Consider the following 15049-nt stretch of genomic DNA (forward strand, 5'->3'; position numbering starts at 1 on the left):
GTCCACTTTTGTTTTACAGTTCTGATACAGAATCTCAGATCCGTGACATTGTAATATAACTTATCAGTGACGGCTCGAGAGGTGGGGATGCAGCTCAGTTCAAAATTCAAATAGAGGAGCCGCACCAACTGCCAGTGAGTCAGTTTGGGATGACAGTTGGTGGCAGTTGATGTGTCTCCCCTATTTGAATTTTGGACTGCGCTTCAGCCCCACCTCTGAAGCCGCCACTGTAACGTATGTTGGCCCTCATTCCGAGTTGATCGCTCGCTAGCTACTTTTAGCAGCCGTGCAAACGCATAGTCGCCGCCCACGGGGGAGTGTATTTTCACTTTGCAGAAGTGCGAACGCCTGTGCAGCTGCTCGGCAGCAAACACATTTTGTGTAGAACAAGACCAGCCCTGTAGTTACTTATTCTGTGCGATGATTGCTGCGATGAATGACATGGTAATGACGTCAGATGCCCACCCAGCAAACGCCCGGCCATGCCTGCGTTTTTCCAAACACTCCCAGAAAACGGTCAGTTGCCACCCAGAAACTCCCACTTCCTGTCAATCTCCTTGCGTTCGGATTGGAATCGTCGCTAGAACCAGTGCAAAACCACAAAGGACTTTGTACCCGTACAACGCGCGTGCGCATTGCGGAGCATACGCATGCGCATATTAGCCATTTTTTTCACTGATCACTATGTAGCGAACAACGGCAGCTAGCGATCAACTCGGAATGACCCCCATATAACTATAGAATGCCATTCGCTACTGTGATACCTCCTGCTGTTTAGGAAGGTTTTGTGGCTCCTATCTGCGTTTGATATGTGGTGCTGTGTGCGTTTGTGTGTGTCCCAGTTTCACAGTTTGTGAGTGACAAGTTTACAGCTGCACATACGTCAAACACTGTTGCATAAATATACGCATTTTCATTATACAGCATTATGTTCTAGACTCAGCTCCTTAAACGCAGAGAGGCAGAACTGGGGTGGGTAATCGCGAGTCAAGCGCAGTAAAAGTATGTACATGCAAGCGTAGCATGCCGCTAGCCATCTAGCAGTTTCTGATTGGCTGCTTGAATATTATTCATTTTATTTAGATTTTATTCATTAGCGTTGCAGCCGTATTATTTCCAATAAGTGTCCGTCTGTTCAGATTCCAAGCATTTCTATTTGAGCTACAGCGGGAAAGAATACCGCCACATGTATTGTTACATGGGAAAACAATAGATGTCTGGGAGTTAAAAATGTTTTTTTATATCTCATACATTACTGTCCACTGTAGCACAACGCCATCCCACTACAATGTCCTGTATGGCGACACTGCAAATGTACTATTTATCCAGATCTAACAAGAATATGTTTTGGAAGCTTAACCCATATAGATAACGACATCTTCAGGCTGGGTTGATACATAGTTTCCGACTTCTGTGCGGCTCTCTCCGGGAGAAAGCAACCAGGTCGGCTTAGCTGGGGGTCGGTACGTGGGTGTGACGAGGCACAGGAGGCAGGGTGGAGGGGATGCAGCCAATTTACCTCCAATAAAGATCCCGACGGTCGAAATCCCGACAGCAATTGACCGACGGTCAAAATCCCGACAAGGTCAAAATACCGACATTTAAAATACCGACAAGGTCAAGATCCCGACATGGACAAAATCCTGACATTTAAAATACCGACAAGGTCAAAATACCGACATGTAAAATGCCGACCGGTCAAAATGCCGACATGAGTTTATCATGATTTTTTTTCATTGAAACCGACTTGTTCATACTTTACCATCCCAGCGGACCTAGAGGGGGAATGTAATAGTGTGCCGAGCGCAGCGCGCCATGCGAGGGGATGCGGTACACTTATATGGTGTCCATGTCGACCTACACACAAAAAAGAAAACCGCATGTCAGTATTTTGACCTGTCGGCATTTTACATGTTGGTATTTTGTCTATGTCGGGATTTTGACCTTGTCGAGATTTTGACCGTCGGTCAATTGCTGTCGGGATTTCGACCGTCGGGATTTTGATTGGAGGTATTTCATACTGATCCCGGGTGGAGGCATCACTAAATAATGGAGGTGCTACAGGGTGCATGGTGGCCGCGATTGCGTCATTGTAGCCAAGCCCCCCGCTCGATAGTGCCTCGATTACCGGCATTATACAGCAGGATGCGTCGCTCCGATGACGTGATTCAGCGAGAATCACGTCATTGACCACCTGGACCGTCCACTTTACTCGCTAAGTTAGTCGGCTGGGTGGGGGGACCTCCGAAATCGGGAGACTTTCCTGCTCTTTTGGAAGGGCATCCCAATTCTTGGGAGCGTCCCGGCCATTCTGGGAGAATAGGTACGTATGGACTGATATGCCCTTTCCACTAAGAAGGGGTTCCGGAATAAGAAGCGGGATGCATTTAGCTACACCTCTCCGTGCACATGCGTGACCTACTGCAAAGCACGCCATAATGAAATATCTAGGTGATGGGACCCAAGTCTAACCACATAGGGGGTCATTCCGAGTTGTTCGCTCGGTAAATTTCTTCGCATCGCAGCGATTTTCCGCTTAGTGCGCATGCGCAATGTCCGCACTGCGACTGCGCCAAGTAAATTTGCTATGCAGTTAGGAATTTTACTCACGTTTTTTTCTTCGTTCTGGTGATCGTAATGTGATTGACAGGAAGTGGGTGTTTCTGGGCGGAAACTGGCCGTTTTATGGGTGTGTGTGAAAAAACGCTACCGTTTCTGGGAAAAACGCGGGAGTGGCTGGAGAAATGGAGGAGTGTCTGGGCGAACGCTGGGTGTGTTTGTGACGTCAAACCAGGAACGACAAGCACTGAACTGATCGCAGATGCCGAGTAAGTCTCGAGTTACTCAGAAACTGCTCAGAGATGTATTATCGCAATATTGCGAATCTTTCGTTCGCAATTTTGATAAGCTAAGATTCACTCCAAGTAGGCGGCGGCTTAGCGTGTGCAAAGCTGCTAAAAGCAGCTTGCGAGCGAACAACTCGGAATGACCCCCATAATGCATATTTGTTTCATATACACCTTGTATACACACAGTATTTGTAATCATGTTGTGCATGAAACAAAGTGTGTGTATACTGATTTATCAGAGGGCAAAGGTGCAATATGTACTGTATTTTGTATATCAATTGTTTGGATCTGGGAGACTCGACCTGAAGATTTAAGATTGAGATGTAAGATTGATGTAAACATAACTGTATTATGGATATCCAGAGACTGGAGCAATTACGGCAGATCAGTAACTCCAGATCTGGAAACTGTGTGAAGCTATGGGGACATTTTCTTTACACATCTAAGTGGGGTAGAAACAGAGAATTGTGACGGCAGAACCACTTGGCCCATCTAGTTTGCCCATGTTAACGCACAGACTTACACACTAGGGTTAATTTTTTTGTGAGAAGCCAATTCACCTACCAGTATATTTTTGTATTATGGGAGGAAACCGTAGTACTCGGAGAAAAACCATGCAAGTATGGGGAGAATATACAAACTCCACACAGTCAGGGCCATGGTGGGAATTGAAGGTATACAAGGTTCGTAACGCTATAGCACTTCCTACTTCGCCTCTTAACCAAGGCGAAGCTAGGAAGGTACACCGACGAGGTGTATTAACATGTCATCTGCCGAAACAGAAAGCAAGCGATTGGAAATACCTCCAATCAAAATCCCGACAGCAATTGACCGACGGTCAAAATCCAGACAAGATCAAAATCCTGACATGGACAAAAAAGACGACATTTAAAATATCGACAAGGTCAAAATACCAACATGTAAAATGCCGACAAGGTCAAAATACCGACATGTAAATGCCGACATGTCAAAATACTGACATGCATTTTCGTTGTTTTTTTGTGTGTATGTCAACATAGGTTTACATGGACACCATATAAGTGTACCGCGTCCCCTCGCATGGTTCGCTGCGCTCGGCACACTATTATATTCCTCCTCCAGGTCCACTGGGATGGTAAAGTATGAACAAGTCGGTTTCAATGAAAAACTCATGTCGGCATTTTGACCTGTCGGCATTTTGCATGTCGGTATTTTGATCTTGTCGGTATTTTAAATGTCAGTATTTTGTCCATGTCGGGATTTTGACCTTGTCGGGATTTAGACCGTCGGGATTTAGATTGGAGGTAAATTGACTGTATCCCGTCAAATGTATGCCGCCACCATTGCTAAGCCACACCCTTACGAAGGAAGGTGTCTGGGGTAGACTCCACTATCCCCCCACCCCCCTATAGTAAGTGTTGTTGCCATCCAGTCAATGTTTTAAGCCTTCTACATAAGTGTATTTGAAATGAGCAATCTACAGTAAATACAAACTAGATTTAATTAAAACAAATCCATGGAGCGATACGACACACACACACACACACACACACACACACACACACACACACACACACACACACAACTATTCATATTCAACAAATATGGAAGGTATATTGACACGGGAAGGCACACAGTACATACTAATACAGCAATGGATCAGTGTTAGATTTTTATTCTTTACATTTTCGGGTTTTTTCCCCCCAGTGTGATATAAATGTGCAGAACAAACCAATGAATAAAACCTAAAAGACTCACATTCAGATTTGCAGATCCGGCGGCTCAGTTGTCAGTGTTGTGTTATTTAGTGTTGCCAGGAAATCAATATCGCAATGATACAACTGAAATCACTCAGGCCTCACCTGTCGATAGCAATCCCTAACATCCTAAGTCTTGCGTCCGTACTACAGGAGATCTGCTGTACACGCTCGTCAGGCATGACTGATCACGTCCCTGGACCGCGAGACGGCCTGACAAACCCAGACTTACCCAGTTGGGAGTCTAAACCTAAAATAAATATTTCTTTGGAGGCAACGCTAAATTCAAGGCTCATAAATATAAATCTGAAATGTCTCCTGAACTTGTGGGAATGAAATATATACACCTCAATAAATTATAGAAACCTCAATAAAAGGTGAGGGCAGATCAGGACTAGAGATTTTTTTCTAGCAAACCGGTTACACCACGCAGAATCCCAGCAGTGGAACACAGACATCCTGAAGGTAAGTATGGGAGCCACTGTTAGGGTAAGGGCCTGGGGGGGTGGGGTTAGGCACTCCAGGGGGGGGGGGGGTAGCTGTAGCTGCCACCCACCCCCAAGTCTTAGCCCTAACTGCCACCCCCAGTGTCTTAGCCCTAGCCGCCACCCCAGGCGGGTTAGGGTAGGAGAAAAGGGAGGGGTATAATAATTACCACATCCCCTGTCGGCATTGTCAATGTCGAGATGCCGGTGTCGGTCATGTGACTGCCAGCATCCCGTCAGCCAGGATCCCATTCCCAACCCGTCTGCAATATCTCCTTCAGTCCTTAGAATGGGAGGCCGTGATGGGCAGAGGAGGCTGCCTAGGAGCCATTACTATACTCTGCCGGCCAACTCACATTCCAACCATACCTGCATACTCTCCCGGAACATCCTGCAGATTCCCAAATCTCAGGCAGGCAAGTCTCCCGGAATCAGCGCCCAGCTGGCAGCCCATTGCCCCCTTTCCGAGTGCAGTGATTGGCTTGATTAACCGATCCATGCTTCGTTGTGTCATCATGGCCCCACCCCCGCATTACAATGTGGGGAACTGTAGCTTTGTAGTGCAAGGCGTGGGGCTATATTGGTGAAGTTGTGGTACCATAATCCCCACACCGCCCAATTGCCTGTCCCCTCCCAGATGCGTTCAACCGAAATATCATCTATGATTCCAAGCATCCACATAGTCTGGAGAGAGTGTACCATGCTCTGTACTACGCACACCTATGCGGATATCTAGGGTGCCAGGGCTTAACCGGCACCTAAAACACAGATTGAGCAACATAATCCGACTTACTTAGGGAGAGATGTAACAAAAGTTCTAAAGAGGACATGTGAAGAAGGTGCTCAACGGTCAAGGGTGAGATTTAGGTGTCAGGACACCCCTAGGCACAACAGTAAAACTGCCCCCTCCTTTTGCCCAATTAATTACTATCATTAAGTTATAAGCCCTCATCTGATGACTGGCAAATTAATATAATATTGCAAAAGTCATGAACTATGACATTCTGTTTTTATTTTTAATTATATATACATAGTTACTAAGCTGGACAGCTTTTAGTGGCTGTCTGTGCATGTCCTACCCATTTATATTCCTCTCAAGATGGAATATGGTACAATAGAAAGGAAATATTTTGCAGCTACTTGTAAATTTCAGGCTCACAGTACTAAAACAAGCATCCGAGTGCCCCCCCAACAAGTGGCACCCCCTAAGCACAGAAAGCTTGAAGTTGGACAATGATGTCACAGCCGGCGCAACACTCCTAGTGTACGACCAGCCTGACAATGAAATGTACTATCTGCTGTATCTTTGTACATTTGCTTACAATACCTACTGTATATACACAAAGTTAGATGGGTTTTCCACCTTTACATGACTTATAATCTATTGACTTCTACACGTCCTCCAAAAACTTTGAGTAAATATATTGCTTTAGCTTTCTGCTTCTGTCTGTGTTCTATATAACTTGGGCAGTAAATCAACAGGAACCTGTACTGTACTTCTACTGAGGTCTGTATAGAAGGTCACTACAGAGTTATCCTATTAGCCCTCCTCATTTATCATAAAGTGTGCAATATGGAATAATAAGCAGAAGAAAAGGGAGAAAGGAAAAGAGTTGAGAAAATAGGAATAGGAGGAAGAAAAGAAGCAGAATGAGGAGGGAGAGAAGGAGAGGATGAAGAGAGGTAGAAGGACTGGTAGCAACAACGGCCCTCATTCCAAGTTGTTCGCTTGTTCTTTTTTTTCGCATCGGTGCGATAAGTCGCAAACTGCGCATGCGCAATGTTCGCAGTGCGTCTGCGCCAAGTAAATTAGCACAAACGTTTGGTATTTTACTCACGGCTCAACGAAGATTTTTCATCGTTCTGGTGATCGGAGTGTGATTGACAGGAAGTGGGTGTTTCTGGGCGGAAACTGGCCGTTTTGTGGGAGTGTGCAAAAAAACACAGGCATGTCAGGGAAAAACGCAGGAGTGTCTGGAGATACGGGGGAGTGTCTGGGCGAACGCTGGGTGTGTTTGTGACGTCAAACCAGGAACGAAACTGACTGAGCGGATCGCAGTGTAGGAGTAAGTCTCGAGCTACTCAGAAACTGCTAAGAAATTTCTATTCGCAATTCTGCGAATCTTTCGTTCGCAATTCTGCAAAGCTAATATTCACTCCCAGTAGGCGGCGGCTTAGCGTGTGCAATGCTGCTAAAAGCAGCTAGCGAGCGAACAACTCGGAGTGAGGGCCAACATTAACAAGTAACAGTAATGAACAAGAGGAGGAGGTAAAGGGGGAAGAGAAGGAGAAAGAGGGAGAAAAGGAGAAGAAAGAGGGGGAAAAAAAGGAGAAAGAGTGAGAAAAGGAGGAAGAAGAGGAGGAGAAAGAGGGAGAAGAGGAGGAAAAAGAGATATAGGAGGAGAAAGGGGGAGAAGAGGATAAGGGAGAGGGAGAAGAGGAGGAGCAATAGTATGAAGAGGAAGTGAAAGAGGGAGAAGAGGAGGACAAAGTGGTGGAAAAGGAGAAATAGGGGAAAGGGTAGGAGAAAGACGATGAGGAGGAGAAAGAGGAAGAAAAGGAGGACAAAGAGGGACTGAAGGAGGTGACAGAGGAAGACGAGGAGGTAAAAGAGAAAGGATGAAGAAGGAGAAAAAAGAAGAAGAGGAAGAGCTAGAAGAGGATGAGGATGGGGTAGAAGAGTGGGAGGAAGATGATAAAGAAAATGAAGAACAAGGAAGAAGAAATAGGAATAACTATTATTACTATTATTCTAAAATCCAAGTACAATAGACATTAAACAAGGCTTTTACACATTGATAAAATGTGTATGTAGCGTATGGAATACATACATTTTACCGGCATCTGGGATCACGGCTGCCATGATCCCGACAGCAGGATCCCGTCCACCAGTATGCCAGTAGCAGGGCAAGCGCTAGAAAGCCCCTTGCGGGCTCACTGCGCTCGCCACGCTGCAGGCACGTTGGTTCGCTGTGCTCACCACCGGATCTATTCTCCCTCTATTGGTGTCGTGAACACGCACAGAAGGAGAAAAGCCTGTGGTGTCAGTACTGTGGCAGTGGCATTTCACCGCCTGTCGGAATTCCAACGTCGACATTGTGACTGCTGGGATCCCGACAGGCGGTCTCGTGATCACCTCCGTAGTTCACTTAATCTACTGTACATTTTTTAGTGCTTCCATCTGTACTTGGTAGTCATGTATTTTTAAGACCAGGAAGATGCAGCCACGGCCCTGGACACAACTGTAACCAGAAAGAGCCTTTGTTTTGTTTTCAGTGGTACTAAGGACTACTCTGTCTGCCTATATGAACAATGACTGGAGAAGTTCCAGAAAAAATGTGAACGTAGTCAACTATGAAGCAGGGCATATAACCATCGTTAAGGAAACAATTATAAGAGCCAACTGAGGATACAATCAAGCAAGTCATGCTCAAATTTTTGGTTAATCCAATTTGAAATATATTATGCGTCATAGAGAGGAGCCAAGCGGCTTTCCACTTGGAAGGGAATCATTTTGTGACATACAGAGTCCTGCTATCCCACCATTCATATGAGATGCTACAAGCATGGTTGTACTAGGAGACAATGGTGTATCTGTTATGGGTGCATATAGGCACATAGGTCCTGGCAGCCTCATGCCGCACACACCGATTCACCGCTACGGTATGGCTGCCCATGCAGCCATCCACCATCCCTATAACTGTCTGTCGGCTCCACTTAAGGGTGATATATTGAGAAAGATTGCTCTACAGGTGTGGTTTAGAAGATCTACAGTAGTTAGGTCAACAGTTGATACCAAATGGTCAACATGCATTAAGTGAACAGGTACAAAGGGTTGACAGATGAAAGGTCGACAGTGGGTAAGATCGACAGGTGCAAACGGTCAACAGGATCAAAAAGTCAGCACACAAATGGTGGACACAAGTTTTTTTTAGTTTTTAGGGTCAAATCTTGTATGTTTGGTAATATGTGACCACCATCAGGAAAAACGTATACCCTCACGGGCTCGCTTAGCTCGCCATACTTTGGGCTTCAGGTTACTATTCCCAATTGTAGTCCACTTGGATAGTAAATCAAGCAAATGTTGGGAAAACATGTAAAGAAAAACCCAAAACATGTCGACCATTTGTGTGTCAACCACTGACATGTTGCCCTTTTGAATCTGTCGAGCTTAAGCGCTTCTTTACCTGTCTACCCCTAGACACTATCTATCATCGAATCACCTGGCTCTACACAGGGGCAGCTGTATCAGAAGCATCACTCTTACCTGTGCATGCGCCACATTTGTCACCGGAAAGATGGTGGCACCCAAACAAGTATGGTGGGTTCTCAGTGTACTGTGTGTAGGGAAGGACTCACCGCACATTGGGGGTCATTCCGAGTTGATCGTCCGCTAGCAGTTTTTAGCAGCCGTGCAAACGCTATGCCGCCGCCCACTGGGAGTGCATTTTAGCTTATCAGAAGTGCGAACGGTTGTATCGCAGAGCGCCTGCAAAAAATTTTGGTGTAGTTTCAGAGTAGCTCAAAACCTACTCAGCGCTTGCGATCACTTCAGACTATCCAGTTCCGGATTTGACGTCACACACCCGCCCAGCGTTCGCCCAGCCACGCCTGCGTTTTCCTGGCACGCCTGCGTTTTTCCGAGCACTCCCTGAAAATGGTCAGTTGCCACCCAGAAACACCCACTTCATGTCAATCACTCTGCGGCCACCAGTGCGACTGAAATGCATCTCTAGACCCTGTGCTAAACTACATCGTTCGTTGTGCCCGTACGTCGCGTGTGCGCATGGCGCCGCATACGCATGCGCAGAATTGCCATTTTTTTGCCTGATCGCTGCGCTGAGAACAAATGCAGCCAGCGATCAACTCGGAATGACCCCCTTTGGCCTTCCAGCGCTTAAAACACTTCCAGGAGGAGCATTACATACACTCAGACACATCTGTATAATGAAATCTTATACCTGAAACTAGTAGAAGCATCATTTTGTTATGTCATCATTCTTATTTCATTTGTCAGGTCCGGTGACGTCTTTGTTACAGAAAGGGGTGTGACGGCTCCTACATAATGTCAATATGCAAAAGTAATTTGCTTTATTGATTAGAGAAAGGTAATTTGCATTGCACCTCTAAGGACGCCGCTGCCTGGAGGGGGGGGGGGGGGATTTATCATTCCACCGTCCGCTGTCTCTTTAAAAATATCACTTGTAATTAACAAGTCTTGCTGTTGAGTTCCTCAGGCAGTGGCTGGAGGCTGCTATGGGACGGCCGGTAGCGATGCACAGGTGACACTACCTAACCTGACGGGCTTTGTTAGTAGGACACTAATTCGTATTCATTTTGCAACTGGAAGTTATGTGTTTATAATTAATGAATGCGGGGACCAAATTATTTGCATTAACAATGCTACAAGGTGACTGTTGTTCTTTCCGAGATGCTTTTATATTTTGCGGCCAAGGTAAGAAGCCAGACAGGGAAGGATGCCCGAGAGATGCCCATTCTGTGCACAATTTCCGGGCACAGCCTGTGATTTCCCCCTTCCCCGGAACGTTCGCTGCGCAGGGCAAAACATATTAATTCCCTGGCAGTGATACAATGTCTCATATGGCTCAATTAAATTAGCCGAATATCAACAGACGACAGGAACCAGCTGTAATATATTCTCAGGATTATATAGCGGCATAAAAAAGTAATGAAGCTGAAATATATCAACGGATGATACTTAACACTGAGGAACTACCTTATAATAAATATTATAGTATATATACATGCACACATACTGTATATATGTGCAGTTAATATATCACAGGCCATTGCTGTGTAATAAAATTAACTCTGTATTTGCTGATCTATAGCCTCGCATTACTGTTCAATGGGTGTGGGACTATGGGTCGACACTGTCTAAGTCGACACACATTAGGTCAACACATATTGGTCAACAGTGAGTAGGTCGACACATAAAATGTGACGACGCAGCTATTGGGTTGACATGAACATGGCAAAAGGTCGACATGAGTTTTTTTAATGTTTTTTTGGTGCCGTTATCTTCGGAAAGTGACGGGGAACCCCAATTAGTGCACCGTGTCCCCTCACATGCAGGTTGCCGTTCCCAATTGTAGTCCTTGTGGATCGTAAAGTATGAAAAAGTCAACCTAATGGTCATGGCGACTCATTTCGTGTGTCAACCTACTCACTGTCAACCAATAGGTATCGACCTAATGTTTGCCGACAAAGACACTGTCGACCTAGAGTACGGATACCCTGTTCAATATACTGTACAGGGGTGTTTCTGGAAAGGGAAAAAGGGGTGTTAGGGGCTGCCCAGTGATTTGCAAGTGCAGGTAACGCCCATGAGGGGCCTACCATGCCCCCCAAGGCTGTGTGACCATGCCAATTGTGTGTGGTACCTGTCGCTGAGGTCCCTGTCCCACTCTCTGGCTGGTGTGCCATTCTGGCCTCATCCACTTTATCTCTCACTTGTCTGTGTGTGACCATTCTTTGTCACAATTATTACAAGAAGTCACATTTCCCAAACTCTGCCACTACAGTCCTGGATTTCAGGATATCCATGTTTGAGTCCAGATAGTTAAAACAAATAAATGAGTTACTAATTAGACACCTGTGCTTAAGTATGGAAATCCTTAAGATTGTAATGGCGGAGTTTTGAAAACTCTGAAATAAATAATCTTAATAGTGAATAAAACCAGATTCAGTTGATGCAGTGACGATTGTAAGATGTGTGTGGCTGGCAGGGGACTATTCTGAGCACTGTACAGTTAGTATTAAAGCCCAGATTTATCAAGCCATGTAGAGTGATACATTGCACGGTGATAAATTAGCAGCCAATCAGCTCCTAGCTGCCGTCTTACAGGCTGTGTTTGAAAATTGAGTTAGGAGCTCATTGGCTGGTGCTTTATCACCGTGCAATGTATCACTTGGCTTGATAAATCTGGGCATACTGTAAGTCTTTCAGGGGTAATTTCAGGCACAGTATGTACCTACACTATCGCCACCTATAGGACAACATATGTTACACCTTGTCCAGTGTTGTCATGCGACTTTTCTTAAGCTTTAACACTGTTACTTAATTTTAATTCTAGAGGCGATGCCATACCACATGTATTTAATCATAAGCAGTAGCTGTATCCACCCCAACATAATTACCTTAATTGCCTTGGCTACATCCTAACACCCTATACAACTAGGCCTTTACTCTGTGTAATACCCCTTTCACATCGCACAAATAACCCGGTATCGACACGGCATATTGCCGTGTCGACACGGGTCAGTGCGTGATGTGAAAGCTCCTTTGCTGAATTAGCGGGTCGCCTGACCCGGTAATTCAACCCGGTTAAAAAGAAGGGTTATTACCGGGTTGAATACCGGGTCAGGTGCAGTGTGAATGGGAGCCGCTCAGATGCGACACGGTTCCCATTCACAGCATACGGAGATGAGCTTATCTCCCAGCGCCGCCTCCACCCCCGCCCCTGCTGCTGCTGCGCCCCCCGCTGCTATGGCAACCGACCCAGGTCGGAAAGCCAGCAGAGAAGAGCAAAAGCCGGATCCCACCCGGTAAGTACACGTTTCTCTTACCGGGTGGGATCCGGCATTTGCGATCTTAAAGCGGCATAAGTAACAGAACATATCAGGTACCATAACACGATGTGGGAAGTGAACATGTGCTGCAATATATAGTAGCATTTGATACCCTAGCTGGTGATTGGCCGACCAGAGCAATTGTAAGGTTGCTATGATATTAATCATATTTATGCTACCGGATTCGCATCAATGAAAATACCGCAATCCATCAGCTTTTTAAGTCGCATGGCGTGATTTAATGATCGTACTGTAGATACGGACACAAGAATCTGGTGCACACTTGTATTTAGCATAAATGAAACTGAAGATATTACGAGATAATATAAATAAAATGAAGTTGCCCCAATCGGTCTATTAGCAGGGACGGAACACCGCAGAGACTGCCTCATGCTTGCCGGGAACCCTTGAAGTGTATGTGATTTAAAAAAGCACAATTCAGCAACACAGGGCTCGTACATGAGTGCTGGTGTAATCCCAGCGTCTCCTCCAGGCCCAGTACAGAAACTCATCATCTATACAGCTTCAGGTGCAATGTATCTTCCTCAGGGCTACGTTCCATCTATTCTGCAGCACCGACGCGCTGTACAGTCAGCAGCCGACGGGAAGAACGGCCAATGAATCTGTATATGAGCATTAAACGTAACTGTGCCTGAGACTAGATTAGTATGTAGATGTGAAGGCCTACAGACGTACATCCGTTTAGTATTCCGCGTTACCTGCCGCACATAATTGCACTCGGCTGCGGTTATTGCCACTTTGTCCCTGTTTGCTGAGGACAGCAGTTCTTATCCTCGTACAGAATATATTGACTTTTCTATATGATTCTTATTTATTTATATTTTTTTTTAAAGGGAACGGTAATGAACGCCGCGGGGAAGGTACTGCTATGTGTATAATACATATTTCCTGAGCAGCCGGGGGCTACAACCATTCACATAACAAGAATCCACAACCAAAGCTGAACTACTAATGTATAAAGGGCCTGGCTGATAATGTCATGAATTGTCTGTGAGTTATAGCTCTGCGGAATACATCGTGTACTATGGGTGGAATGCTTTATATTTCTAGAAGAAGACAAGTATTTAATGAGTTATTGTGATGACCCCATATATACCAGGTATAGGAGACCATCATATAACACTGTTTATGCATAAGTTATATACAGTATGTCATCACACCAATTGCATGTACCACTTGGACCGACCCCCCCCCCCCCCCCCCCTTCGTCCCAGGAATCTCTACCGGAATCCCAGAACAGTAGACTAACCTCCCACATTCTATCCACTCCTGTAATAGAGTAGGCGGGGCTGAAAGGACGCGATTTGCCATGAATCACGTCACTGCGGCCCCTTCTTCGGCTGCAAAGTGAATAGACTTTTGGTCTTTTGCAATGTGGACGGGGGGAGCGTTGAAACAATTCACTGAAAATGAAAAATGCCCTCCAAGCACAATTGCCCCTGGGACTTCCCCTTTCCAGTGATGTGGACGGGGGGAGCGATGAAACAATTTACTGCAACATGCCCCCCACCCACAATTACCACTGTGACTTCCCCTTTCCAGGATGTGGACAGAGGAGCAATGAAGCAATTCACTGCGACATGCCCCTCCACACCCACAATTACCCCTTTGACTTCCCCTTTCCAGTGATGAGGACGGGGGGAGCGATGAAGCAATTCACTGCAATAATACACAGTGCGGGAAAATACACAGTGCGGGCTCACACCAGGCGTCCTGCGCCATATGGCAATAAAACGACACGTGTATGAGGACATATCTGTACACAACCGTGGCCTATTTATACTGATTACAGTAAATTAAATTAACTTCTAATATCAGTGACAATTTATTTTATTTAACAGGGAAGTTCATTAGTCTTCACCATTCAGAAGTCGAAGATTGTTGTTTATACAAACGCTGTTCACAGGAGACTAGAAGTAGGGAATATTAAGATGCAAATTATAAAATAGTATGTCTTTAGTCCCTTAAACTATAACATTCATACACTGAAAAGCCTGTGTCTTGGATTTCTTAAGTAAATCCACAGAAATGGAGACATTCTACTGTAAGAGCAAAATTCATGTCAGTGATATACATGTGTGTTGTTATGTACTAATCAAGATGACATTTACTATACTGTATGTGGCGTATACACACAAAATAACACATTTATAACTCTGCTTCATCGCTTGTTATGGTATTTTGCAGAGACATCTAAAAAAAAGCACAATACAAATAATCTGGCGACCTTTACTTGTATACAGTATCCGTAAACTGACCCTAGTAACGCTATAATAAATACATTATGGGGTAATAGTGCAGAGACATCTGAAACAAACAGCAAGTATGTTATTCATGGAGAAAACAGAATTTTTTCTTGCAATAC

General features: G+C 45.2%; 1 protein-coding gene across 8 annotated transcripts in view; it reads right to left on the reverse strand.

Annotated features, from left to right (window-relative positions):
- The window catches only part of PCDH11X (protocadherin 11 X-linked), a 1521665-nt gene that overhangs the window by 1230364 nt on the left and 276252 nt on the right, over positions 1–15049 (reverse strand). The gene's annotated exons all lie outside the window — the stretch shown is intronic.

This window comes from Pseudophryne corroboree, chromosome 8, assembly GCF_028390025.1.
Source record: "Pseudophryne corroboree isolate aPseCor3 chromosome 8, aPseCor3.hap2, whole genome shotgun sequence".
NCBI lineage: Eukaryota > Metazoa > Chordata > Amphibia > Anura > Myobatrachidae > Pseudophryne > Pseudophryne corroboree.